This window comes from Vidua chalybeata, chromosome 12, assembly GCF_026979565.1.
Source record: "Vidua chalybeata isolate OUT-0048 chromosome 12, bVidCha1 merged haplotype, whole genome shotgun sequence".
Lineage (NCBI taxonomy): Eukaryota > Metazoa > Chordata > Aves > Passeriformes > Viduidae > Vidua > Vidua chalybeata.
This window is the reverse complement of record NC_071541.1, coordinates 16,243,377-16,271,138: the sequence shown is the minus strand read 5'-3', so window position 1 is coordinate 16,271,138 and position 27,762 is coordinate 16,243,377. Positions and strand designations below refer to the sequence as shown.

Here is a 27,762-nt window from a genome sequence, read left to right as displayed (position 1 = left end):
ACCTGCTCTTCTCCTGGCAGCAGTGCTCTGGGTTGGGTTAGGGCAGTTACAGAACAGCTTCATCGGGGTTTATTAGGTTTGGGATCAAGCAACCTTTGAAACCTTCCCTGTATCCCTTTCCCCGTTAAGCACTGTTTCCCCATGCCCACACTCTTGTGGTGACTAGCTGATTTGAAATTGAGCAATTTGGAATAACAGTTATGGTGTTAATCTAAAGAAAATAGGCTTCTCTAGAGTGATAAATATGTTACCCCAGAAAAAAAGCATGGGTGTATTTGTGTTTTCTGGTGACAGTGACATGTTCTTCTCAGATGCCAATACTTTATGGGACTCCTACTGTCTGTCTTGCACTAGTAGCTATATTGGCTTAAACAGAACTGCTGATATTTTATAGTATTGGTTGTAATCCATTGTCTAAACACAGAGGTCACACTATTTTCTTTTAAATGCATTTTGAAATGAGTTTACCTGAAGGCTTGCAAAACTCTTCATGGTTCATCCATTCATTTGTGTTCCTATTTGAGCTCTAGAATGGTGTATCTGGGCTTGGTGTGCATTCATTTTAACTGAACTTTAGGTGGATTGATAAAAACTTCATGTGCAGCATGAAAAGCATATACACCCACCTGCGTTTCAACACATACTTCTAAATGTAGCCATGCATTTGTGCATTGCAGTTTTGCATGTTGGCAGGGTCTTAGAGCTGGGGATGTTTTCCAGGCAATACAATGGTGCAGCAGCCAGCATTCTCTTCAGCAGAGCACAATCATAAAAAACAAAAAGATTGTTACTACATTTTTGTACGTGTCCTCTCTTACATTTATTCTTATTAGCTTTGATTTTACTCCTTTGCATGTTAAATAGGTATATCATGTAATTTTTTTAATGCCGTAATTAAAGAGAAATTACACCTCCAATTTGCCAGCACTTGACTCCTATTGGCCAGTCAGTCAATTACAGGTAAGAGAGCTTCCCACTTTTCCTGTTTAATTCTTCTGGTAGAACATAATGCAGTACTTCAATGGATTAATACTGGATATACTGACTACAGAGGGATTGAAGGGGGTTTTTGAAATCTGTTTTGGAATCTTCTTGTGAAGGGAGGAAGCTAATTATTGTATCTAGTAAATGCATAAACCAGCTGAAGCCAAGAAATGAGCTACTGAAAATTCCACTGTGCAGCTGTTTGAACACCAGAAAGGACTGGTGGAGGCTGTCTGCTCATCTCTAGGGGAGAACTTGGGACGTGGAGTTCAGGTTTGATTCGTAGATGCAATATCAAGTGCATGATACTTAGGAACCACATCACTTGCTAGTGCACACTAGCACAGCTTCACTGATGGAAAATGGCATGGAGTGCTTCACCTGAAGAACTCAGAGCTGTACCTGCCAGGAGTCCTGACCCACCAGCTGCACACAGGTTCATTGGGGTTACAGTATGGGAGCTGTCTGATGTAATAAAGTGGCACCGTAACCTACTCGGAGACATGGATGTAAAAAGTTAAACTTAGAAAAAGTCCACATTCTCCTGCAACCACACTCAAAATTTAGAAGGTGAGCAGGCACAGGGGGAAGGAAGAGCCCCTGAGGAGCTGTGGGAGCTGAAACATGGTATAGCTAGAAGCTAATTCCACCCACTGAGATTTCACAGAAAGGTTCATCATTAAGCAAGAATAGACCCATGCAGGGTAGGAAGAATAAACAAAAATGAAGCAAGTAGAACCTCTTTTTTGCTAAAAGTTGCTGATGCACTTTGGGCTTGCCATGTTGGCCTGGGACATGTCTGCAGAGGGGATTTCTGGTTCACTGTGCATAGTGGAATTAGAAAAGTGCTCTAGTGGGGGGGAACAGTGCTCCAGTGTCACCAAAGACAGAACTGGTCCTTCTGAACATGGTGGGGTCTGTTTTGAGTTGGTGGGTTCCATTGCCAGCTCTCATGGGACTATGAAGCACTGGAGGTGGGTCCATGCCAGAAATAGATCTTCCCTTTCCAGGCCTGACTACCAAAGTGACAGACCAAATAATAATAAAAAATACCCTCCTCTGAGATTGGCCAGGTTTACTTACAAATCTTTTTTTCTTAGGTTGCTGTGAAAGGATGAAGACCTGTTCTTTGGTTATTGCCTGATATCATAACTGTTATGGCATATGAGGCATGAAATTTATTGTCAGAAATATGGTGTCCAGGAACAAAATGGTGCTGAATATTTTATCTTCCTGGAGCGCTGCCCATGCCAGAAAGATTTTTGTTTTAACTCTTCAGTAATTTCCTTGAGTTGGAGTGCTAAAAGTTCAATGCCCCTGCTTCCTTCCTGTCCTGTCCAGTGGACAGGCAATTCCCTGGGGAGATTTTCCAAGCTTTTACCATGCAGATGCTCCTTTGCACAATGGGACCATTCTGGAGCAATTACAGGAGGGTGAGAAGCTCTGAGATATAAAGGGGAGTCATGCCAAGGGCTCTTCTTTCAGCTGTGAGGTATCACCTCGCTTCTCTCCTTTTGTCCAGACCTTGAAAACACTGAAGTGCAGATGTCCCCATTAGACAGACAGACTGGCTATGGTGGGCCACCCATATGACAGAACACTGTGGGCTTGGAGCTGTATGCAGGACCATGGCCTTGCTCAGATGATTCTCTGCCTGGTGAAGTCAGTGTTCAGCACTCAGAGTGCCTGTGGTGCAGCATCCTTTGGCTAGCTGGCTCCTCCAGCCATGCCTCAAAACAAATCCCAGCACTTGGATAAGGGCATGTTGCTTTGCCTCCCTATCCTTGCCTCCCTCACAGCTCACCAGAGATAATTGAGAGCACAAATCATTGCTAATTTAGCTCTGACTGGCACGATGATATGTGGGACCCTATAATGCTGGCTGAATAGATTGACATTCTTAAAATAATTATTTCTAGAATAAGAAATATTATACTAAAAATACAACTCTCTGATTTCCAGGTTTTTTTTTTTTTTTCCGTTAGTGACTTCTTTGTGGCTACAATGGACTCTTCACTTTGCAGAACAAAAAAATACTTTGTTTTGACATTTCTTGCTACACCATACTACATTTCTCTTTCTCCTAGTTTTTTGGCACAAGTAAAAGTTACTGACTTTAGTCAAAAATGAATTAATATTTTGTCTTTCCAGCCTAGATGCTGCAAAACCTGCTCCAGGGTAGACTGTACTCAAGAGATTCCCCATGCTGGTGCAGCCCTGTCCCAGCCTCCCAGTGACCTGCTGTGCTGGCACTCATGGCAGGACCGATGACAGCAGGGCTGTGTGTGCTGCTGGGTTTTGTGCCTCACTGAGCAGCTCCCCTGGATGTTGTGTTAAAACTCCTTTTCTGGATAGCTGGGCTGAGGCTCAAATCTGCCCTGGCTTGTTACCTAAATTGTGTTTCATCCTGTGTCTCCTGAGGTGAGCAGCGAGCTGGTCAGAACATCCCCTCCCCCTCCTCTAGTACCAGTTATCCCTGGCTGCCTCCAGTGGCCTTGTTTCCTCGCTGGCAGCTTCTGAGGAAGCCAAAGCCTTTCAAATGAGAGGGGGAAGAGCTAAGAGATGTAAATGCTGATCCCCCTTTCCTGCTCTGACTTCCCTTCTCTCTTCCCTCTGGTTGTCTCCTGAGGACTGCTTCCATAGTGGGATAGAACTCTCTCCTGGAGGTGCTGTACCCTGCAACAGACAGGCTGCAGCAGAAGCAGGGTGGGCAGCAGAGCTGGACCTGAGCTGCACCTGCTTCTCCTCTCCAGCCTGTCAAGCTGGTTTTGTACCCTCTTCCCTTTCCTCTGGGCAGCCAAGGGAAGTCAAGGTCTGGGTCTGCCTTGCTGGTGTATGACTGGAAGGATTCTGCTGGCCTTGATGATGAGGAACCACTCAGGGTGGGATGTGGGGAGCAGCCTGCTGGCTGAGCTGGGCAGGCAGGGAGCCTCTGTGCTGGGTCCTCAGCATGTGTGACTGCACAGAAAGGAGGATGGGCCCAGGGGAAGGGGAGACTCGTGCTGTGCCCTTTGGGATGCAGCCCCACAAGGAGTTTGCTGATTGTGGCACAGCAGAAGTGGCTCAGCTTGATCCTTGTAATCAATATCTGGTTTTACTTCAGTGGATTTTCATGTCTGTCTTCTATTCTTGCTTGTTGTACTTTGTTTTGCTAGTTTGGCATCTCTGCCTGGCAGAAGTGCTGCTGTTCATTGCTCTGGGTTTTTCTGACAGGGAAGGACCCTGCTGGCCAGGGCTTGGGGCAGAGTGACCAGGATGTGTGCAGGTGTCCCCACCTTTGTCTGCCTCATCCTGCCTGTCCCTTCTGCTCAGTGCTGCTTCTCTGATATATCCCCTCTTGTTTTTAAAGCATGGCCATGCTTTAGTTCAGGCAGCTGCAGGTGAGGAACTGTGATTGAGCCGTGCACAAACAAGAAGTTGAATTAAAAAAAACTAGTATACTGTCAGAATTTTGCCTTGGGTCTGAGGAGCTGAAGTGGCATCTGCCTTGTGTAGTGCTGCAGTCACTAGCACTCCTCCTGTGACGGGGTCTCTGCAGTACCAAGTGTTTCACGTGGCTCTGTGAGAGCATCCCTTACAAAACTGCTGGTACAGAGCTAGAGCCTCTTTAATACTAGCACCAGGAGGTGAGGCATGCTCTTATCAAAGGAGCTGTCAAGGTTTTCTGTTCAACTTTTTTGATCTTGTGTAACTACTGGAATAATAATAAGTTAGCCTAAATCTCCCAAGTAACTGTGGTATTACATGATGTTTAATTTGTTCTTTTGTTTTCTCTGGGTGTAGAAACACTCAGCTGGTCATTCAGTAGGGCTGGAGAATCTGAGAAGTGTTAATGGAATTTTAAATGAAGGATACAAGAGAATCAGAGTCCCCCTGCACAATGCTCTGGACACAGTGTCTGAGAAGCCTGTCTGCTTCCAAAGGGCTCTGTCACATGGACTGGGCATTTACAGAAACACAGTGATGTGGTCCTTATTCCCAACATGGCAGAGTTGGGAATTAGATCCTAATCTTCTGATATTCATTCCAGTACTATCTTCAAAACACCATAGCAGAATTCATCTGGCCTTTTCCTTCTGAGGTGTCAGCCCCATCCCCCAGAACAGGAGGCAGGTGATGCCCAGTGGTTGCACTGACCTCAACGGAGTTGGGAGGAGTTTGAACCCAAAGCTTGGGCAACACACAAAGCCAGCTGCTTATGCCACAGCAGCACTGAATGCCTGCCCTCTTCCAGATGCTGCCAGGGAGAAAGGACCTTACAGAGTTTTCCAACAGCTAGTGCCCATCTGGGGACTGCCCTGGAGGATGGGCTCTGTACCCCAGTGAGATGATGCCTAGCTCCAAGCACTTGGTTCCCAAGCTCATGCATAATCTGTCTGATCCTTGCTTTCCTCTCCTCTTTTCCCTCCCCCTCTCCTAGCAGCATGCACACAGCCTGCTTCCGCACACCATCACTGTGCCCTCCCCTGCTCCTCATGTTTGATAAGAGGAAGTGTGTGATGCCAGATAAACACATTCCTGTTCCAAACTGCTTGGGTTTATTTTAATCTGCCTGGGCCGTTCAGCAGGCTCAGCACTCTGTTCAGCACTGAGTGCAAAGACAACACTATATTACCAAGGAGGAGCATTTAAATGTCCTTAGGCTTGCAGCAGCTTGGTTGGGAAAGAGGGATCCTCTGGCACCCCTTGCTTGGGCCAGTGAGTGCCATCGTTAGCCCCCTTACACCCATCATCTCACTTCTCAATCTTTCTTTCTACTAGAACCATATTGCATCCGTACTGTGAGATGTCAGGGAAACATATGCTCCAGCTTTTAGTACATTTGCATAATTAGAGTAATGTGTATGAATAATTTATAGCTGTATGTGGCTGCTCAGTGTGTGACGTTAGCACCCCTCACTAAATCCTTTTCAGTGGGTGGTGCAGATCCTGCACCAGAGTCATTGTGCCGATGCAGTGTGCAGCCTGTGGGCAGATGCAGGGGCCCTGCTTTGAGACATCAGGGTGTGCATAGATCTGTGTATGTGGTTGTGTCTGTGTGTGTGTGTATATATATATATTTATACATATATATATATATATATATATAGTGCAGAAAGATGGGCTTTTACAGTTCTATGGGAAGAGCAGACTGGATGTCTCAGAGGCCAAAATGCAATACTTGCTCCATTTATCCAGAAGCTGCGAATGAAAATGTTCTACAACATTTGAAAGCTGAGGCAGGGATTTTTTTCAGCAGGACTCAGGTGTGACTAGTTTGTGTGCCAGGATTATATGTTTTTTTTTTTTTTTAATTACTTTTTCAGATCGTAAGACTTAGCACCTTGCAGGGGAGAGGGATAAACGTGCCTGCACTGTGTCACAGAGCCTGATCTCAATCAGTCGGTCAATAAATAGTACCAAAGAATTGCCTGGACACTGTCTCACTATTTACCAGCTCTTTAATGTGTGAGTTCTCATGCTGGAAAGCCCAGAGTGCCAGGTAGGTGTTCTAAAGGAGTGATCTGAGTGGCTGAATCCTGGTATTTATGTTCCAGTTAATTTTAGCTTAAACTATATTTGGTCGTTTCCAAATGTTTGAGAGCCTTGGCTGGAAAGTGCTGTGTAAACTGGAATGAAGTGCAGGCATGCAGAGTTACTGACTCATTAGTATTATCCACTGGGAAACTGAGGCAGGTGGTTAAGCTGAGCAGCTCTGCAGAACCACGGTGTGGTGCAGCCTGCACTGTTCTCCATCATGGGTACAGCCAGCAGGTCCGTAGAGGAGGGTGTGTTTAGCAGGGTAGCAGGCAGAGTAATAGTCCTTAAAGCCCTTGCTTTGAACCTTTCCACTTTACAGAATTACTTTGTAAAGATAATACACTTGCAGCCAATTGGTGAATTTGCACAATCAAAGGGGATTGCTGTTGAGTTTTATGGAGTAATTTCTGATTTATATTGCTGTCAGTGACAAGTTAAATGAGCCCAGCATTCAACAGAGTGATGTTCAGGTGTGTGCATCTCCCGAGTGCGCTGCTTTGAGTTTTGCATCCAAAAATGTAGCTGATGTACCCAGCCAGTCAACAGCCATGTTTGTAAAATCCTCATGAATATTCAGTGCACCTCTTTGAATTGATGCTGTTGCCATTACACCACGGTATGAATCCATGGGAAGGATGAGACCTTGGCTGGTGTTTCTGGAAGCCTCCCTCATCCAGGTTGTCCTGCCCTTGACTGAAGGAGCCTGTGTGGTCCCCACATTCATTCCAGCTGAAGTTGTTAACTTCAGGCTGTGTTTAAAAATGAAGCAAGGCAAAATCCATACCAACTCTGCCAGAATGCAGCATGAATAATTTGGTAGAGATCATTAAAGTTTCCCTTCTTAAAAACATACATAGATTATTCTTTAATGGAAAGTTAATTGTTTTATTATTCTCTGCAGATGGTTCTTTTCCTTTACGTTCACCGGGGAATTGATATAGCCTTGAATTCAGTCTCCTGTGAGCAGAGCTGATAACCAAAAATGCAACTCTATCACTGATCAAGATACAAAACATAGAAAATATGTATCATAGTTTCAGATTTTTCCCATTCAATGTTTTTAAATATTATTTATGGGCTTTAAGTGCCCCTTCAACTTGAAATGCTGCAGGCTGGGAAGTTTGCATTTTTCTTCCTGATAGGTTTGTCAAGCAAGCACTAGATATTGGACACTAGTGGATCCTGGCATTCTTGTGGATGAATTCATCACTGGACTTCAGAGGAGTGAAATATGCAGTTATACTGGAAGGTTTAAAGAAGGAAACTGTTGTTAGATACTTGAGGTTATTGTGTGAAGGAAGCACTAAGATGTGACACATCTTCTTTGTTTGGTATGTAGAAATGCAGGAGGGCTTGGGAAGCTGGGGAGGCCAGGGAGGAGGTGACTTCTCAAGGGCACAGTTGTGGTTGTTCTGTTCCAGTGTGGCTCCAGCCTGGTAAACAGCAGTGGACACTTTGCATGTTAAGAGTGTTTATTGTGCCTCATTACAGCAGATCACCTCTGACATCTGAAGTGAATAACTTGAATGGACCACTTATTTCAAACACCCACCTGTGCCAACCTATTGGCCTGCAATGATGCTGCCAGTTTTATAGGTGCTTATTTCCTTTTAATTATTTTGAGTTAAGATATTATTGTAAGGGAGGGAGAGAGAGTGGAGTCTGTTATTAGATCAGTCTTGCCTTCCTTGTAAACAGATCAACTGGTCTTCAGTCCTGGAGAAGTTTGCTTAAAGACTGAGAATCTGTACTCTGGTTAAGCTATAGTTTGCTGTTGCTTTATTGAAAGAGATGGCTCTGCTTTTGGAGGAACTGCCTCTTGGGAGACTCCAGATCTTGGTAACCATCAGGGATCTGTAGCTTTCCAACACTTGTATCCTTTGCATCTTACTTTGACAATTCTGCATACAATGAGCTTGAAAAGCTCCACATTCTTTTATGTCTTAGGAATAAACCAGGTTCTCTCATGATTTGGGAGGTCCAGAGCAGAATGAAGGAAGGTGAACAGTGTAAGGAAGAAATGTAGCAGGAAGGTGATGCTGATGGTTATGGATTCTTCTTCCTCTTCTGTTGCTCTTGGGCTGATCAATGCCAACTGATATATGTGGGGCATTCCCTATTTATTTTGGTATATATTGGAGGATTTTTCTGTTTCATTGTTTTAGATTTATATATTTGGGCTTGCTCATTTTGATTCAGTTATTCACTGGGCTTGAGATTTTATTGACTTTTCTCCCTTTTCTAACTGACCTTTCACACCTGGAAGCATTCAAGACAGATTTAGTATGTGTTTGTTCAGCACCTACTATAACCAAGTGTCATGCTTTTTGGACACTGACCATAGCATAAATATTAAATAGTAAGTAAGAGCACTGAGATCCTGCCTGAATGAAACATGAGATTTACTGATGCGAAGAGATGCGAATGAGAGGCATGGCTATTTCTATCAGGGAAGTTTCCTAAATGCCTGGCTGATGTGGCTTGGACTGGTGGCAGATCCAAATGTCTGCATGTGTCAGGAGCCACTCTAGGGATTGTTTAAGCAGTAGCATTAGTTATCATCTGTTGGATGCCCAAGCAAAGCCTTTGCTTGTAGCTAGGAGGCAGGGAGCAGATTTTCAGTTCCCTGCTGTGGACTGTAAGGCCAGGTAAATAGAGAAGAAGGAGACAGCAGGGGGTTTATGTGACTTGAGGAGCAAAGAAGATTGTAATGGTAAATGTTGGATTACTTTTAAAAACAAGTAGGTCATTGAAGATACCACGGTTGGTGAACAGAAAAAGAAAAAAAAGGTGGATTTATTCCTTGTTCTTCTAAGATTTGTTACACTATAAAGCTCACGTCACTGCTCAGCATGCTGTCACTTTTAATTTTGGAAGTTCTTTGTTTCTGTCAGTGGTCCAGCAAGGATGACACTAGACCTGATTAGGGGCCTGGGATCTTCAAAGGAGCCTTGGTTCTCAGTTTCCTTGGGCATTATGAGTAGGCTGGGCCTTACTACAGTGCTTGCTGGGAACATCCGCTGTTGTTCTGTTTCCTGCTCTAGCAGGATTTGCATGTGACTTCACAGTCAACTCAAATAGTTTAAAATTCAACTTATCTTTTGTCTTCTGCCCCTTTTGCAGAGTGCTGGCATGCAAGAAAAACATCTGTCCCCATCCCTGCCTTTTGTAGAAAGCAACAGGTGGTTACCTAACATTCAGTGATAATAATTTGCTGTGAGGTACAGACATGGAATATTCATAGCATCGTTACTGGGTATGTCCAATTCTGAGTAGAAACTACACCTCCAATATGTTCTGAAGTGCCCAGTGACTTGGTGTTCACTGAAAAATAAATCCTAGCATGGTAATACCATCCTTACCTCTAGTGCATTTCATGGCTGATTATTAAAATTACTTGCAAACAATTTTACTTTCCCATCTCAAAACTGGAAAGAAGGAAAACATCCAAGTTTGGCTCTGTAAATAGGAAATTGAGACTTGGATGAGGAAAACCTTCATTCTGCACAGCGAGTCTGATGGAGAGCTGGGGAGGGAACCTATGAATCCCAACTCCAGGGCATATCTACCAAATGTCTTCTTTAATAACAACTGTTCTGTTTGTCTCTTCTGGCTCATTACTACATCTATTAGCACTGAATCCTAGGAAATGCAAGTGAGAGAGAGAAACTTTCAGCTTTGAATTCTCCCTTAGGAAACTTATTCTGGCAAGTTTCACAAGTGGCAGCTTCTTGTTTATATTCGTAGGGCCTACAACAAATGGCATTTTCTCGTTGGCTCTGCACTCAGCTCCCTCCCATGACTGAAGTGATAAGTCATCGTCCTCTCCTTGCCTCTGCTGTTGGTGTGAGTTTTTAGGGCTGTGCTCCCGATGCAGAGCCCGAGCAGCAGTTGATTGCCAGCTTTCCCTCCTCCTTAGCTGTGTGCTAGCTCTCGAACGACATTTTGAGGTGCCTGAAGCATTCTGTGGAAGAAAATTAATTGGTTTTGACAAACCACAGCAGTCCCTTGGGTGCCTGGGAGTGCAACGTTTATTGAAACCAGGCAGGAAATCAAAACGCTCTGGTGTTCACTCACCTCCAGTGCAGCTGTATTAAAAAAAATAAAAGTTAAAAAAATCCTTAACCTTCCTCTGGATTTTTCACTCTGACATTTGGATCATCCACTGACTTTCTAATAAAACCTCTTTTTTCTTTTAGAAGAGAGGTTAGTGGTTATGAAAGATGCCAGAATGACAGCCCAGGGAGTAGATGGTCTCTGTTGACCCACAGAGCAAATGCAGCATCAGGGCAAACGTCCTTGCCATTGTACTTCCACCTTGACCTGTGGCATCCCAAAGGAGGGTAGGGAATTGCAGGTTTTCAGCACTTCTAGACTTGACCTCTCTGCTTACACAACTTAATAAGGAATCAGGCTTCTCCTGTTATTGCAGTGCAGTATTAAGGAAGGATTTTTCATCACAGGTGTAGGTGTAACAGCTTCAGTGCAAACCTCAGACTGAAAGCACTCTGCTAGCATAAGCCATCTCCTCCTAGCCCCACTCTTCCAGGAGCCTGGCCTGTCTTTCTAACATATTGGTTACAATCTGATTCATTTCTAAAACATATGCTGATACCCAGTGCAAATTAAAGAAGATACCCTTATACTTGACACATGTGTTATGTGGGTGTGGGTGCCCTTCAGTCAGCCACTGGCTTGAGGTCACTGCTCTGCTCTGTGCAGAGCTGCTGATGGGAGTCATTAAGTTGCCATCAAGTTTGAATTAGTGTTGATTCACCTCTAAAAAATAACCAGCAGTGTTCTTCACACAGTTCTGGAGGCAGGGCTGGGAAATGAGGGTTGTCATTTTTAAACAAAAGCTGGATACTGCCCAGGTGCAGTCACAAAACAGGGTTGAGGTTAGTTTTACAGGGGGTGTCCACTTGCCAGCCTGTAAAGTGGCATGTGATTTCTGGACCGTGCCCTGCTTGATGAGGCAATATTTTTACAGGTCTTTTAGTGTCCGTGGGCATCCCTAGGAGTGCTGTCAGTAGAGGAAAGCCATATACTTTCAGCTTGTAGGATCAGGTTTACCATAGATCCTAGCCTCACACACTGGAAAGAGTACTGGAGCCACTGGAAAAAGGCTGACTGGAAAGGATTCACAGACAAATGATGTAATGGGAGTTACTCAGCTCCCGCAGCACGTTATTGCTGTTGTTTAGCAGGTTCTTTTTGTGTTGTCCATCACCACAAGATTCATATGGGTATGGTATGGGTGCACACTCTGAATGCAGTAAACAATATGGGGTGTGTTAGGCAGAAGGTCCTGAGGTCCTTGTGTGTCCTCCGTAGCTGCAAGTGCCAGGCAGAGGTGGGACACCAGCTTTGTCAGTGTGGTTAGAAACTCTGCAAGTGGAGCAAATATCTGCTAATATGTGGAGTGACAGAGATGGAGAAGCGATGGACAGGAGAAGCATTTGCTTCTAAAGAGCTGCTGTGGTTTGGCTGCCCTCAGTTGCCACTCGCAGAGGGGGAGCAGAGCTGTGTGGAGGCTGTGCAGGGGACAGAAGGGGAGCCAGCCCTCGGAGGTCCTTGAGAAGAGCAGGTAATGTGACTGCGGCAGGGAGGGGAGGGGTGGCAATGGCTGCTGGCTCTGCGTCACCAACAGGGTGACAGCTCCTCAAGCAATTAATTAGCACAGCTGAGAGCTTGAGCTCGGTGCTAAAGGTGAGCTGCAGTTGTACCAGCAGAGATGCACAAAGGCTTTATTGTCTGGCCTGGGACTTTGCTGGGGGCTTGTCTTGGTGTTTGTAACTGCAATACTTCTACAGGCTATTCATGATCTTGTAGAATAACTGTAGAAGCATTGTCTTAAATGTTCAGCAATGTGGGAGGCCAAAGAGGGGTCATCAGCAATCCTAAATGAAGCTTTGGCAGGTCTGGATACTGCAGGAGAATTATTGCATAGGTTTCTTCTTCACCTTTTTTTCTCCTCTAATGATTCTGCTTTCTGGCATAACAATTACCTACTTTGGATATCAATGTCTATGGGAAACTGGCTCAAGCTAAAATGGTAAATTAACTGCTTTGAAGCTTATGTCCCAGATGTCAGTAGTGATAGATTCTGTTGAGTGGTTTCTAGCTAGAAAAGACTTTGAGCGGTGTCATTTTTCATGGGAAAACTTCCCATATGCTTCTCCAAGAGACTTTTCTGGGCAATTAAGTGACATGCTGTATGCAGAGATAACATGAATTCAGAGAGCTTTTGCACTTCATCTTCTGTGACACGCCATACATGGGATGTCAGTGGTCACCATGGGTTTGGGCTTTGGTCTCAGTTACTTCTGCAGGATCAGGGTTTTCCACCCCTGCTGTCACCCATAACCATCAGGACTCCTGTGGTGTTTCTTATATAAATGGTTGACACACCGTAAAGCTGGGACGTGGGAAGATCTGTGCCAGAGGAAATGCCATCCTACATTCATCCACTGAATGGCATAGTGGGCACCAAGGCCTTTCAGCTCCTGAGCCAGTGGGATGTTTGGTAACAGAGAGACAACACTCTGGACAAGGAGTAGGTGTCATGGGTGTGAAGATTTTCATGCAACTGAATGGCAGCTTCATTTTCTGTCTTACTATAACAGACTAATAAAGTTATTCTCACAAGGAGCACCTGTCTCTGTGGAGGAAACCAAAGTGTGCTGCTGTTCATGTACTGGGCAGCATGACAATGAAGTCTGGGGGAAAACTCAGCAAAAATCACCATTTTTAGATGTGTGCAGAGTATTTCATGGCCCTTGGCAAAGGAAAGGTACAGTATGGAGTGTGATTTGGGGGCTTTCAGAGTCCTCCCAGAGATGACCCTCTGGTGGCACTGGTTGTTTCAGTCCCTGTGTGGCTCCATCTCCTCCCAGGAGTCGAGCCCCCTGAGATTTTCCTTGGTTAACTCCTCTGTGCCAGCAGTCCTCAGGTTCCTGCTGCTTTGCATTACAGCCTTGTGTCAAGAAATCCCAGCTCCTGAGGTCAAGTGCTAAGGATTGGCTTCTTTATCATATATTTACTTAGGAGGATTTCATTATACTAAATCTACTAGCTTTGAATAAATTCACATGCAGTAAATTTATTCTTGCTCTTTCTGAAGGGACTTGTGTGCTAGAGAAAACTTTGAAGACAACCATTTATACCAAAAGCAATTACTTTTGTGGTAATTTTGTATGTATTTTACTGCAGATACTGTATTTCTGTTTGACTATGAGCTTTCTTCTAAGTGGCACTGCTGTGCTGGAAGTAGAGAAAATCAGATGCTTGAATTTTGGGTGCCCCAACATTTTCACTTTGTTAACATTGAATGTATTTGTCTGTGCACTTATTTGAACAAACTTCACTTGTCTGAAAAGCTACAGGTTGATCTTATCAATGTCCACTTGTAGTTGCTTCACGTGGGAAGGTGGGGTTGTTTTGTTTTCTTAGTGTTGGTTGATTTTGGTAGGGGTTTTTTGCAACAGTCCTGCGTCAGCTTCTGGTTATTGTATTTCCTCAGCCAAGTGGTGGAGATGGTCTTTCATGACCTTGGACTGCAGAGGGCATCTCCAAGGCCTCCTCACTCAGCTCATGAGTATCCAGGAACCATACTCTGCAATATGGCTAAGTTGAAGTATTGGCAAAAGCAGCTTACTATATTATTTGGAATAATAAACCTGTAAAAAAATCCTTCTGCAAATAACTTTCAAATGTGTGATGGGGCAAAGCTGAATTCTTCACCTCAGCAGCTGGTTTGCTCCATGCAAACCATAATGTCATCCACACAGGAACTCTTTCTGGTGCCTCAGCTGCAGCCCTCTGCACCCGGGATCTCCTGCAATCACTTTACCAAGTCCAAAACAAATCAGGAGAAAAAACTCAAGCAAGAATTTAGGCAGTTAGGCCTGATAATCCATTAAGCCCTCTCTCCACTGGTTTGCTCTACATGCTCTGTTTCAGCAGGTAAGTCTTGGTGGTCCTTGTGATAAGAAAAAGCCATTCTTTGGGGCTGGAGGTTTGGTTTACCAAACGGTTGTATAGATATTAGTGGGATAATAGCTGTCCATCCTACATCTAAATGTGCCCTTAGCATTTGCAGAGGGCAAACATGCACGACTCCTTTTGAAAATGGACAAGGGAAAACTGGGGGAATGTGTACTAAAGAGAAGCATGTTCATATTAAAATCCAGAAGGGTAGGTTTATTTTTTTCTTCATCATAAGTTTCTCATTAACGAGATTCATTTCATTTAGAAGTGGCTCATTAACTAGTTTAAAAAAGGAAAACCAAACCAGAAACCTTAAAGAAATGTAGGTCCTTGTTAAATTGGAAATTCTATATTCCATGCTGGATTATTGTTTTATGGGGGAACCAGTGATAATTATCCTGTACATATATACATATTTCACCAGAAAGCAAAAACTGTTTTCCAGGGAAATTTATTATACAGAAAAAAATTATTTTATAATAAGCTATTGCTATTACAATATATAATATTTGTGCTCAAGTCTGAATCTGAGATGAACAAAAGATGTGTCATCTGAACAGCCCTCAACATCTCAGTCTAAATTTTGTGGCTAACTTTAATCCTTGCAATAGACTGATGAAGGAAATCACTTAAACCTTTCTATTATTGCTGCAATGAAGTAAACAGAAACATTTATCTGAGCATTTCTATGGCATGAGAATGTTGTGGTGTTTTCTGGGCTGTTCATTATCCACTCACATCTGGAGGAATCACATCACACCTGACTTTTGACCTTTCTTCTTTGCATGGCACTTGGTTTAGGATTTAATGACAAATAAAAAGTTTATTTCTGGATCAGGAGGTCTGAGAAGTTTCAGTTAGTTCAGGTAGGGCACAAACTTGAGCAGGTTTGCTGGCAAAAGGAATGAAAGACTTTCGTGATTCAGGTAGAAAGTAGTTGCTCAGGCTCTGTCTTAACCTGCACTGGGAGCCTGGGCAGGATTTCTTTATCTTCCTGGTGAGCAATCTATTGCTGGATTTCCCTCCCACAGTGAGGATTTCTGAATTCACATTCACTGGGTGTTAGTGATGCCTGCCACAGAAAAATCTAGGGACAAACTGCACACTGTTGGTTATTTTCAAGAGAAAACCAAAGGAAAAGTAAGCACGCTGAGAGTGTTTTGTAATTCATGTTTTGAAATTGGCACTTAATAGGTTGAAATTAGCATGAACTGAAAGCAAAGAAAAACTTTGGGCACAACAGGGCTTTGCAGTACTTTTTGAGAATTCGGGGAGAAGTACATTTTGGCAGATTTCTATTTGCAGCTTCTCGTGTGCTATTATAGCCCTCTTTATGGGGATCCAACAAACCCTGGAGAAATCACACATGTGAACCCTCTTAAATCTTCCCCATGCCAGGCTTCAAGCTGCTCCTAGTTGTTGTGGTTTGCCTCACTTTAAGAAACTGAAAGACTGAGCAGAAGAAGACTTTCTCACATGAAAGACTGAGCAGAAGTGAAATTGGTGCTGTAATAAAAGGTGTCCCTATTTCATAAGGACCTTAAAGCAGCTGCTGAGGACAAACATTAGCCTAAGAAGGTCTCCAGGGGTTGGCTTTGACGGAGGTAATCTTTCTTGTAATACCATTCCTAATGTGGATCTCTGTTAGCTATATGTAGTAATTTCTTCCTCTGTATTTGTTCTGGTATATCTCTAGGGCTGCTTGTATGTGCTGTAGAATATTTACTGTGTTTCTTTCTTTCCATCTATTGTGCTGTGGTCTTGTGATACGTGTCTGTTGCGGGTCTGTTCTCTTCTAAACATGTAGCATACTTCCTAGATTCTCCCTTACTCCTTGCAGTAGGTTTGTCTTTTCCTCAAATGTCCTCCTCTGAGCACTGCACCTCTGAGCTGAGGGTACATCAAACTGCAGTTGCAGTTCCTGCTCATGGAAGGGAGCCTCCAAGAAAAATGGGGAGAGACTATTCACAAGAGCATGGAGTGATAGGACAAGAGGGAATGTCTTCAAACTGAGAGTAGGCTTATATTAGATATTAAAATATTTTCCCTGTGAGGATGGTGAGGCCCTGGCACAGGTTGCTCAGGGAAGCTGTGGCTACCCCGTCCCTGGAATTGTTCCAGGCCGGGTGGGATGGTGTTCTGAGAAACCTGATCTAGTGGAAGGTGTTACTGGCCATAGCAAGGGGGTTGAAATGGGGTGATCCTTAAAGTCCCTTCCAACCCAAACCATTCTGTGATTCTATTTGCAGCATTGGGAACAGGAGTGAGAGGGGCCAAACAGCAATGGCTGTCTCAGGATCTTCTGATTCTCACTGGTGGCTCCTGTTCAGATATGCCTGTTGTCCAACAGATATTCAGGGGTTCAGCTGGGGTAGCTGCAGTCTCAAGTCTGTTGCATTTGGTTCTGGCCTATTTTCCCAGCCAGAGAATCCTTCCTGTGTGCTATTCGCATTTCCAGTCCTGACACCAGCTGTTAACAAGTGGCATCTTGATGCTTTGTGATGTCTGGAGGTGGTTTAGGAATGTTCTTACTCCTACTTCTCTTTCTTTGCATTGCTTTTGCTATATAGATGAGACCATAATAGAATAACACTTCACGGAGGAGTCTGTTGGATTTTGTTTTGACTATTACTGCTTGATTGCATTTGTCATTGCTTTTTCCTGTTTTTTTTTTTTTTTCCTTTCTTCCATGCTTTGGATTTTTTGGTCAAATATCAAGGCATCCTAAACCATGATAGAATAAATATTCTTTAGGAGTAATATCAGAAGTCTTGTTCAAATCTTCCCTTGCCTCTGCACCCCAGAATTCATCATCCTCCCCATGCCCCAGTGCAGTGTCTGTGCAGATAATTTCTTCTGTGTGTCATTTACAGCTGGCCTGCCTGTCTGGCCATTTGTCTAGAAAATCTAGATAGCTTTTAGACTGGTCAGAGGAATTCCACACCACTGACTTAGCTGAGCTGTGGGGAATTCTCATCATTTCTGACCTTTTGTTTGCTCCAGCTCAACAGAGGGGTGTGGCATTCAGGCTGGCTCTGTGTCACATCCATGGTGTGCAAGGAAATCATTCTTGCATCTCTGCTGCTGTCTTTTCTGAAGAGCAGCTCGCAGCTGTAATTTCTGCAGTCAGAGGGACTTGGCAAGTGGTGGATTGACAGGATTGTCCAAACTGTCCCAGAGAGGGCCCTGGAGATCGCTGGGTGTCAGCAAGTGCCAGACCTCTGCTGCTTTCCTGGGAGACCTGGGATGTCTGTTGTCACCTGTCTGTTGTCCCCCAGGAAGGGAAGGGATCCAGCTGACCAAACTCAATCACTTTGTCAATGAGGATAAATAAGGATCATAATCCAATTGTTATGGCAATTGCAATGCAGCAAACTTGAGGCAACTTTCCAAAGCTTCTATATTTATACCTCACTCATTTAAAGCAGAAGGAGGCAGACCAGCTTTTGCCAGTCTTTCCCATGTCTCAGGAAACTCCCATTGCCAGCTCAGACAAACTTCTTGATGGGTGTCAGTAGCACCATCTCTTTTACTGTGTTTACTGGTATGCTCTGCCTCTACTTCCGGGAACTGAAGGCTGATGGTGACTTACAAAAACAATAAATGCATAATAAATAATGAAAGCCTTCTGGCACTATAGTTCCCAGCTGTATAGGATTGACTTCACCCACTTGGTACAAAGCTTGTACAACAGGTGATGATCCCTTGTACCAAAACTATGGGAAATCAGATGTATTTAATTTAAAGTCGAAGTCCACAGTCTTTTTAATGTGAAAATATAGCATAGCACAGTACTTAGAACTATGGGTGGAGGAATCTTCTGAAAGTCTGTAAGCAAATCTGAAGAAGATTGATTACTAATTATCAAGTCCTTTCAGGAATTTGTCTTAGTTTTTTTATATTTCGAATTATGATAGCAAGATAATGAAGACAAATTTTCCATAGCTGTAACTGAAAGCTTGGTACAGGTTGTACTTGAGGCAACTGGGTCATCCTTTGGTTAAATTATTAAATATTCCTGCATCACATTACTCAGGTACAACCAAGTGAAGTCAGCAGCACATCACCTGCAAGGTGGGGGCTAATGTCACTTTAGAACTCCTGTGCAGGTGACTTGTGTGTGATCCACTGATCCCTGGCTGGTGGGAGTCCTTGATCTCTGTCCTTCTTCCCAGTGTATCAATCCATTGGTTACTGATGCCTTGTGCACCCCATAGGCAAGGGCTTCCCCAGCAGAGCTGCTGTGCCCCCCATGCCCCTGGTCGAGGCTGCAGGGCTGTCTGGGCAGCTCTGGGGACACAAAGGTGACAAGCTCACAGGACTGATGTGACTTACACATCAGTCTCCTCCTACAGACAGACCTGTGTTCCTGTGCTCACAGCCAAAGTCATAAAATCAATTAGAAATTAAAGGCCAGATTCATGAGTTCACTTCAGCTGCTCTAGTCATACAAACCAGCTGCAAATTCAGCTTTTATGCTGTTGCTACTTTCTCCAGCTTTTATGTGTTAGCAGCTTTGCTTTTAAAAGCAGTTTTTAAATGGCTTGAGATTGATGCTTAACTTCAAAGTGCTAACAAATACTGCATTGCAAATTCTTCCTTGGGCAACTCCATTACTTTTTTTTTTTTTTTTTTTTTTTAATAATTTTGAAAACAAAGGATATTCTTCAGGGGAAAGCTGTACTAAGGTGAATGATGTTTCTGATTGTGCACATCAGTGCAATGTGAACAGAGCATTGCAATGCCAATGATTGCATCTAAACCCAGGATTTGCACAATTAAGAACACCCATTATGATGTATAATTCTGTTAGGCTAAGGAGCTCTTAGGTAAAACCAAAAGAAATCTCAATTCAAAAACTAGTACCATTTCTCTGCTCCTGTCAGAATTCATGGAATTGTGTGAGAGTTTGATATTTTTAAGATTTTAAAAATTAATTGTGATGATTTTATTGTTAACTTTATACTGAAAGTACCTAATCTCACTTCTTTTAATAGGCATAAGCAAAATACAACAATCACTATTAAGGTTTAAGAACTCTAGTTAGGCAGCACATTTTAAAACATAATATATTTAAAAATACAGTCCCATATTATGTAACTGCCACCCAATTTAATTTTGGACGGTTTCACTGTGCATTTCAGGTTGCAGATATTGCTAGCTTTGCAGTCCAGTCTAGTGTTAAAACATTGAATTTCCCGATTCCATCATGCGTGTTCTTTCACAGTTGCTTTTAAATATTTCATCCAAAATTACTGATATACCTGCTCTGTTTTATAATGCTTTTTAGGGGACTAATGGCAACTCTTTGGGATTTGTAGAGGTTTTCTCCTGTTTAAATTGGTAATTACTCTTCTCACTTCGCTCTGTCTTAAGATATATTTATTATAACCGAAATCCTCTGGTGCGAAAAATTGCCCCAGCTTTATATCTGGTTTAGCAGGTCATTAAACAATTGGCTTTTCTCTAAAAGCATCCTAACTATGGTTTTCCAAAGTTTGTAAGTGACCATTTCCATGTGTCTGCAAAAGACAGGCGTTGAACCGTCTGACAAGTTAAATCAAAAATCAGACAAAGAGAGAGGGGACAAGGGAGGAGGGATTATATAACCCTCTTTACTTGAACAAGTCGAAATCTCACTGTTTTCCCCAAATAAGCAATGTGCTCTGTCAGCACAACAGTAAAGCACGCGTGTGCATATTCATCCCAGTCTATATAGCCGTACATTTGTGCAGTTTATCAGGGTTGGGGGGGAAACACATTTGCATCTATGCAAATGCTCTTCCAAAAAATGAAGCAAGGAGAGACTGTTCCAGGTAATCACAGCAACTCCCCTTGCTCAGTGCAGCAGGTCGGCTGGTGAGCATCCCCGGGGTGGATTAGGGAAGGGTATTTGGCTATTAATTAGTGAGTTCAGTGGCCTTTGTGCACCGTGTGACTGTGCCTGCCCAGGGCAGCGGTGTGTGCCTGCAGGGGCAGGGTACGTGTTGCAGGCAGTGTTGTGTTGATGATGGCTCCTTTGCTCTCTGGGAGATTAACCTATTTTTAGACCAAACTGTTGGTGTGAGGCCAGGAGAAGCCTTCTATCTTTTAGATTTATGGAGGTTGCCAGGCAGATCTTAAACACTTTCTCTAAGCTGCATTTATTTGTATTTTGGCTTAGTTTTGGAGGCCAAGTTCCCTGTATCTCTTTGGATAGGACCCTTGATATTGAAACAGGTCTGGAGTCTGTCAAGTAATCCAATTCATTCAACATTTGGAATTACCGTGCAAAAAAAAGTAATTTATTTTCTAATTATTCTCTGTCTTGCCCAACCGTGCATTGCTGAAGTGTCACTATTTAAAATATTTATCTCTCTCTGCTGCGTGATCTGCTCGAAGGCCATGGAGGGGCAATGAAATAAAAGCACTCTTTCCCAACACAGGCACATTACTTTGACTTGTCTTGGGCTGTTTTGATGTCTCCCTGTAAATACATTTATTTTTCATTAGGATGTTTCTGGGTTTGTGGCATCCAGGAAAGCCAGAGCCATTATGCTGTTCATCTGTTAGAGACAAAATGAAGATAAACAAGTGTAATGAACTCCCGCTGAAGCCATTTCTCTGTTGTCTTTCCCTTGCTGCAAATGTGTGTGTGTGTGTGTGTGTGTGTGTGTGTGCAGGAACAGCTTTCTTGTGCTGGCTGGATGGGGGCAGCTGCTCTCAGTGCTTCCATTCTTCATCTGCGAGGAGGATTCAGCTGGGGAGAAGGATTCAAGCTCTGAGTGTGCTGTAGTCCTCAGGTTTTGATGTTGTGTCTGGAGAGCTCTGGCCTGGGGCATCACCTGTAGCTTCTCTTGGGAAGCTGTGGGGTTTAATTTGTGATGTTGCCCCCACAGCAGTTTCCTCCATCCCTCTCCAAGGTGTTACAAGGATAAATACACTGGAGATGGAAATGTGAGGACAGAATGTCTGTGAGGTCCAAGTGAGTACTGCTTGTGGTGGTTGTTGGTGGGGATTGGATGATCATGTAGGGGATGACACTTCAGTACTGCAGCCAGCTCTAGGGTCCCCAACACAGAAATGACATCAACCTGTTGGAGCAACTCCAAGTTCATTAGAGGGATGGAGCACCTCTCCTATGGGGAAAGACTGAGAGAACTGGGATTGTTCACCTCGGAGAAGGGCAGGCTTCTGTGTGACCTAATAGTGGCCTTCCAGTAGCTGAAGAAAGCCCGCAAGAAAGATGGAGAGGGATTGTTTAAAAGGGCATGGAGAGACAGGACAAGTGGGAATGGCTTCAAACTGAAAGGGAGTATATTTAGATTGAATGTTAGAAAAAGATTACTGTGACAGTGGTGAGGCATTGGTACAGGCTGCCCAGAGAAGTTGTGGATGCCCCGTCCCTGGAAGTGCTCAAGGCCAGGTTGGATGGGGCTCTGAGAAACCTGGTCTAGTGGAAGGTGTCCCTGCCCACGGCAAGGGGCTTGAAAGAAGATGGTCTTTAAGGTCCCTTCCAACCTAAACCATTTTGTGATTCTATGCCGTGTTCACTGCAGGGATTTTTATTGCAGGCTGGATAGCCTCATCCCAGCTATGGGCTCAAAAAAACTATTGCAGAGCCTGTGGCATAGTAGCAAATAGCCAGTATGATTGGAGATTGGTGGATAGGGAGTTAAAGGCAGCCAGAGACAGGAATATTGTTTGGAGATCAGGGAAAGCTTGGAAAGGATAGAAAGTAAGCTGCAAAGAGGCATGAAGATGAGAATAAAAATGAAAGCGAATATTGAGCTTTCTAGGGTGGCACATATGCTCTTTCTTGGTCCTAGTCGCTCAATTATTTCCTATTTATTTATGCCCTCCCTCATGTGCCCATCCCCACCCTTCCAAACTGACTTGCTCATTGAGTCTAAGTGAGTTTATGCTGAATTTTAAAATACCTTCTTTTTCTCCATCTCTAAACTGCTAATCTCTCAGCCTGAGGAATCCTGGGACAAAGAGGAGTCCGCAGAGTGGAACTCTGTAAAATTAGCTTTTGCAGCATTAGTGTTTGCACAGTTACAGGCTGAAGCCCTGCACTCCCCCTGCTTGGCAGCCTGCCTCCCTTCCCTGAGGAGGCTAGCACAGAGTGAGCTGCCTTCCTCCTTCTCTTCCTCCTCTTCTTCCTCCTCTTCCTTCTCCTCCTCCTCCCTTGCCACCATCCCTCCACTGCAAGAGGAGCAGAGGGGAGAATTGGCATTCATTCGGACAAGGGTTTAACTTGTATTCTCTTGGTCTTGTCTCCTGTTATTGAAATGTGCTCTCAAATACAGCATAAAATTGAAATTCCAGTGCTGGTGTCACACACATCGTGGTGATGATTAGCTGGGAAAAGAGGGCACATGGAGGGATATTTTTTCTGTGAAACCAAGCTGAGACTTGGCACATGGCGTGCATTGCTTCCTTTGCTGCAAGCCCTCTGATTTTGGCAAGTAATTGAATCTGAAGCATCCATAAGCAGGATAGGAATGGTTTTGGAGCAAAAGGAAGGTGCAGAGGTTCCAGGCTGGTGTAGTGCTGTGATACCTCTGCAGGGAGAGACCCGTCTGTGCCTTTGGGCGATAAGCAGGCGATGAGTGCCTTTGAGTAAGTGGCTTTGAGCCCGATGGCTGCAGTCACCCAGAGTCTTCTGTCTGGGTGCCTGAGGGAGCAGAACAATAGATGATGCCCTGAAATCTAGTGTTGAGCTCCTTTTGACAATTTCTTGTGCTCTCTTATGCCCAATTTTGGTGTAAAAACAAGCACTTTGAGCACCTGAGCACCTTGCTCCAGTTTTCGCTCCTTGCAACTTGCTCTCTGCAAATCACCTATTCAAACACCATCCCTAATGCCTGTGCTTCTTTATTCCTCGCTGCTTCTGCTGTTGTTTATTAACTTGCTCTGCATGGCATCTGGGGAATTTGTTCATTGGAAAAGCAAAATGCACTTGCGTTTCTGCCTAACACATGTAGCAAGGTACTCTCAGCCTGCCGGGCCTTGAGCAGGATCCAGCGCTGCAAACCCTCCCCGCTTCCTCTCCCGGCCCCGCTCAGCTGATTGCCTTCTATTTTTCCTTGTGGTGTTGTTATTAATAATCATATACCAATCTCCTCTGACAATCACAATCATTTCCTGGGAGAGAGCGAATCCAAGTCAACCACATCCAGCTACCCAGCGAAATGATGCTGTGTCTACCAGCCTGATGAATGCCGCTCCTGTCTGTGCCCTTTCTGTGCGTGGAGCACTTGATGATGCTGGAAGCTGCACTAGAGATTTTAAGCTGTCTATTTCTCAAGGAAACTGGCTGCAGGGAGGAGACATGGCTGCTGAGGATTAAAGGGGATGGTGATTTTTTGGGAAATAACTTTATGTCTGGCTGTTTCCCTAGGTGTATCTGCGTGCAAGGGTCAGGTGCAACAGGACTGTCCAGGGATCTGGTGTCCTCAGCCCAGTTCTGCACGGATAAAATCTCTACCCTTAGTGACTGGATTTGCAAATGCTTTTTGGTAATAGATTAAGCCGAGTACCATGTGTTTCCTCCTGCATCTGTGCCCCCAGTTTCCATCCCCTGTGAGACAAAGCCCAGGAAGCTCTTGCTAACAGGTTTCTTGCTGGAAGGGATTCCCAGTGGCAAAATAGGGGTGAAAGCTTTTTGCCAGAGCTCACTGGTTTCTCAGTTATCTTCCTCTTACTCTCAGCTTGGCTCTGCAGGCTCCCAGGCTATGTGTGCTGCCAGGTTTTTCTACCAGAGCAATATCCCTTGTTGCAATTCTTGACAGCACCACTTTTTCTCCTAGAAACATGGGGCTGCTGAATGTCTAGCGAACTCAATTGGCCTGGATGGATGGGATGAGCCAGGTGGGTGTGCTTTGAGGCAGAAACCACCCTTCCTGTGCTTAAAGAAAAGGTGGTAACTGCAACTTGCTGGGGTGAAGGGTGGTTGGGGAGGAAAGCACAGTAGGGAACGGCTTGTAGGCACAGGGTGGGGGGCTCTTACATGGGGTACCCCCCATGTCTGCAGCTTTTCTCCAGGGTGTATTGCTCTCCAGCCAGCCTGGCTCTGCCTTTTATTGCAGTTCATGGAAAGTTGTCTCTCTGGCTGATGGGCTGAGCGTGGCTGGCTGTGCAATGTGGAAAGCTGGGGGTAGCGGGCACATGTTCCACATGCAGAGGAATTGCTGGGGGCTCACTGAAGTGAGGTGCCCAGGAAGGGCAGAGCTATGGGTTGTGTCTTGGGAAATGAGGTCAAGAAACCCTTGGGAGCTCAATTAACCACACATGACTGGGATGAACTAGGACACCGATTGCATGACTGGCGAAGATGAGAGCCCGTGGCCTGCTTGGTTTGCTCCAGGCTTAGAATGTCTTCATTTATTTTGCCTTTATTTGTCACTATTTTGTTCTTGGATTCAGAGTAGAAAGCCCTGACCTGAGCTCCCACGCTCTGCCTGTGTGACCCAGCAGTGTCTGGTCAGTCTGGCAGTGTCTGGCAGTGAGTGGGGTGCAGCCAGCTCAGGGTACAAAAGCAGTGCATGTCTCTCCTTCCCTCCATGTTCTTGGTCTTTGCTCAAGCAAACTCTGACATATATTTGTCTTTTCTGCATTTCCTTGTGGATCATTCTATGAAATATTGTGAAGTGGATCCTGTTTTATGTTAGAAGCTATTCGTAATGAGATTGGAGAGAGATACAGTGTTTGACTGCAGTGGTTGTTAATTTTAATATGCTGTGAATCTCGAGGTAGCTCTTTATTCTTCCTACATTGAACTTGCACGCTGCTGCTGCTAGTAGTCTGCACGGGGGACATGTCGTGTGAACCGAAAAGGCTTAATGAGGAACAGAGGGAAAAACTCTGCCAGTATTTTATAAAACATGAGATTTATTTTCTTAAATGCAGATCACAGTGTCTAGATATTTATGGGCTTATGATTTAGCAGTTCTAAGGAAAGGCTTGGAGGTAGTAAGAAGGACAGGGGGTGGTTGACAGAGACCTTAAAATTACACTCAGCTCTGCTGGGCAGAAAATGAGTGTGCGGTGGAAAATACCAGTTCCTGCTGGTCTGAGCAGACAAAGTCCTTCACAGGTGAGGGGTGGAGGAGAGCACATCAGCAGCACAGGGCCACGGATGGCAGGTTAGTGCTATACAAGAGGCTCCTTAATGGTTGGGTGAGTTGGGCAGAGACAAGTGAAAAGAAAGGGGAAAGGACAGGGCAGAGTGGTCAGGATCTGGGAATGAGGGCTTGGAAACACTCCTAAGATGCTTCAAGTAGATTCTTGCCTATGTCCTAAACCAAAATAAACTATAAAAGCCCACATGTGTCTGAAAGGATGTAGGGAAACCCCATAGTGGTAGCCAAAGGTTCATAGGAGGGGATCTGAGCAAGCTTTTGGTATTTACCCAGCTCTGAGGACTGGCTTTGGGGGTTGAGGTTTCCTGAGCTCTGGAGTTAAAGTACAAGGGTTTTTTCATTTTGCTGGGGTTAGGGGTATTTATTTTTTATTGCAGCTGCTTTGCTGAATGGCTGCTCTCTGACTGCCTTTGAATTTAGAAGGAGACTGTCACCATTGGTGTTCTGTTTGTCAGTTGTCTGTGAGCAGCATACTGGAGATAGAACTGCATTTGATCATTTGTCAGTTTTTCCTTTTGTGTTGAATATCTGATAACGTTTGCTGAGTGCTCACTCTGTGTATGCTCGTTTGATCAGCTGCTGCAAAAATTGCAGGTGATGGAAGAAGAGAGGTTGGGACATGGCTAAGGCACATCTGCAGTTGAACATTTGTCAACAACAAGGTGCTCACTCGACCAATAACACTGTCTGTTGCTAATAACAGACATTGGGAAAGAGGTGGTTCCAGGCTTCTGCAGGCAATTACTGGTTCCCTAAATCTGTGGGCAGGCTGAAAGCATATTGCCTTTCCAGGACTGCTCTTGGAGGTGTGTTTCCCATCAGCAGCTGCCTAAGGGGTGTCAGATCCAGAGCAGGCCTATAAGTTGTCAGTGTGGTGATGAACTACAGTGCCAAAGCCCTCAGGAAGAGTGTTCAGGACCTGGCTTTACTGCCACAGCCTTTGAGGATTTTCATGGAAGAGAGATGGGACATGTCAGGTTGCTACAGTATCCAAACTTTGTATTCTGGTGCATGTAAAATTCAGCTTTTCCAGAGGTCCCCTGCACAGAGAGTGCTATTGGCATAGCAGGCTCTGCATTTGGAGGTCCGGGGAAAGCTGAACCCCCTCCATGGGAAGTGGAGGATGCCTTTTTCTTGTCTCCTCCCCTCTGCTCAGAGCCTCCCTGAAGCCTGAGCAGAGCTGTGCTTTGACCTGGTTCCTGCTGTCAAGTGCTTCCATTTACTCTGTGAAGAAATCTTTCTGCTGTCTCTGGGAACCAAACCGCAGGAAGAGCCCGTGACTGTGACCACTCCTCACCCTGCGCTTGTGCAGAGCTCCCTGCTCAGACCAGGCTCTGTGAGTGGCACCATGGCAGTTATTTGTAAGGTGGGTTTTTTCCCACTTTTGTTTCTCATCAGAGGCTGAGTAGCATACTCACACATGGCATATCAGGCCTCTTGCAGCACACTTCATTTAAAAAGCTAATTTGTAATCGCAAAGCAATACACATGCTTCAACAACCCCCTCCTCTCAAAAGCAAACAGAGAAACGCCATAGAGAAATAAAATAAAATGGGATGAGAATTATCCATGCTTGCTCTACTCCACTGTTTGTCTGCTGGGGAGAAAGAAGAGGTGAAGCAAAGTTACTAAAATAAATATATTAAAAATAAACAAATAGAAAACCAGCCTCTAATGTACTTAGCAAGTAGTGAGATGGGGATGAGCCCTGCCTGTCCTCCCCTGTAGCGCAGTGTACTCTGGACTGTGGGACCGCGGCTGCCTTTCCCGAGCTCGCCCTGCCGCTCGCAGGTGTGGCTGGCGGCAGGGAGGTGGCGGCAGGCAGGACGGGGTATGAGCTCCTTCCGCACCCCTGGCGTCCCAGGCGTATTTTTGAGGGGGAGCAAGTGTTTTATCCCGCTGCGTAGCTGTGGATTAGACCGACTCTGCCTCTCGAGGGAGTCCTGAACAGCCTCTGCTCGCACCGCTGTGTGCCCGTGCCCATCGTGAGCGCTTTTTGGGAGCACGGAGCCCAGCTGCATCACCGAATTGCCAACCCAGCTGCTGCCGCCTCTGCCTGCCGCTCCTGCCCTCCTGCGCCGCCCTGCTCCCGACCCTCCCGCTCGTGCTGGGCTGGAGAGGGGAAGGGAAAGGTGAACCCACT

General features: G+C 44.8%; 1 protein-coding gene across 2 annotated transcripts in view; it reads left to right on the top strand.

The window, feature by feature from the left end:
• Positions 1-27,762, top strand: part of CACNA2D2 (calcium voltage-gated channel auxiliary subunit alpha2delta 2) — a 212,265-nt gene that overhangs the window by 22,589 nt on the left and 161,914 nt on the right. The gene's annotated exons all lie outside the window — the stretch shown is intronic.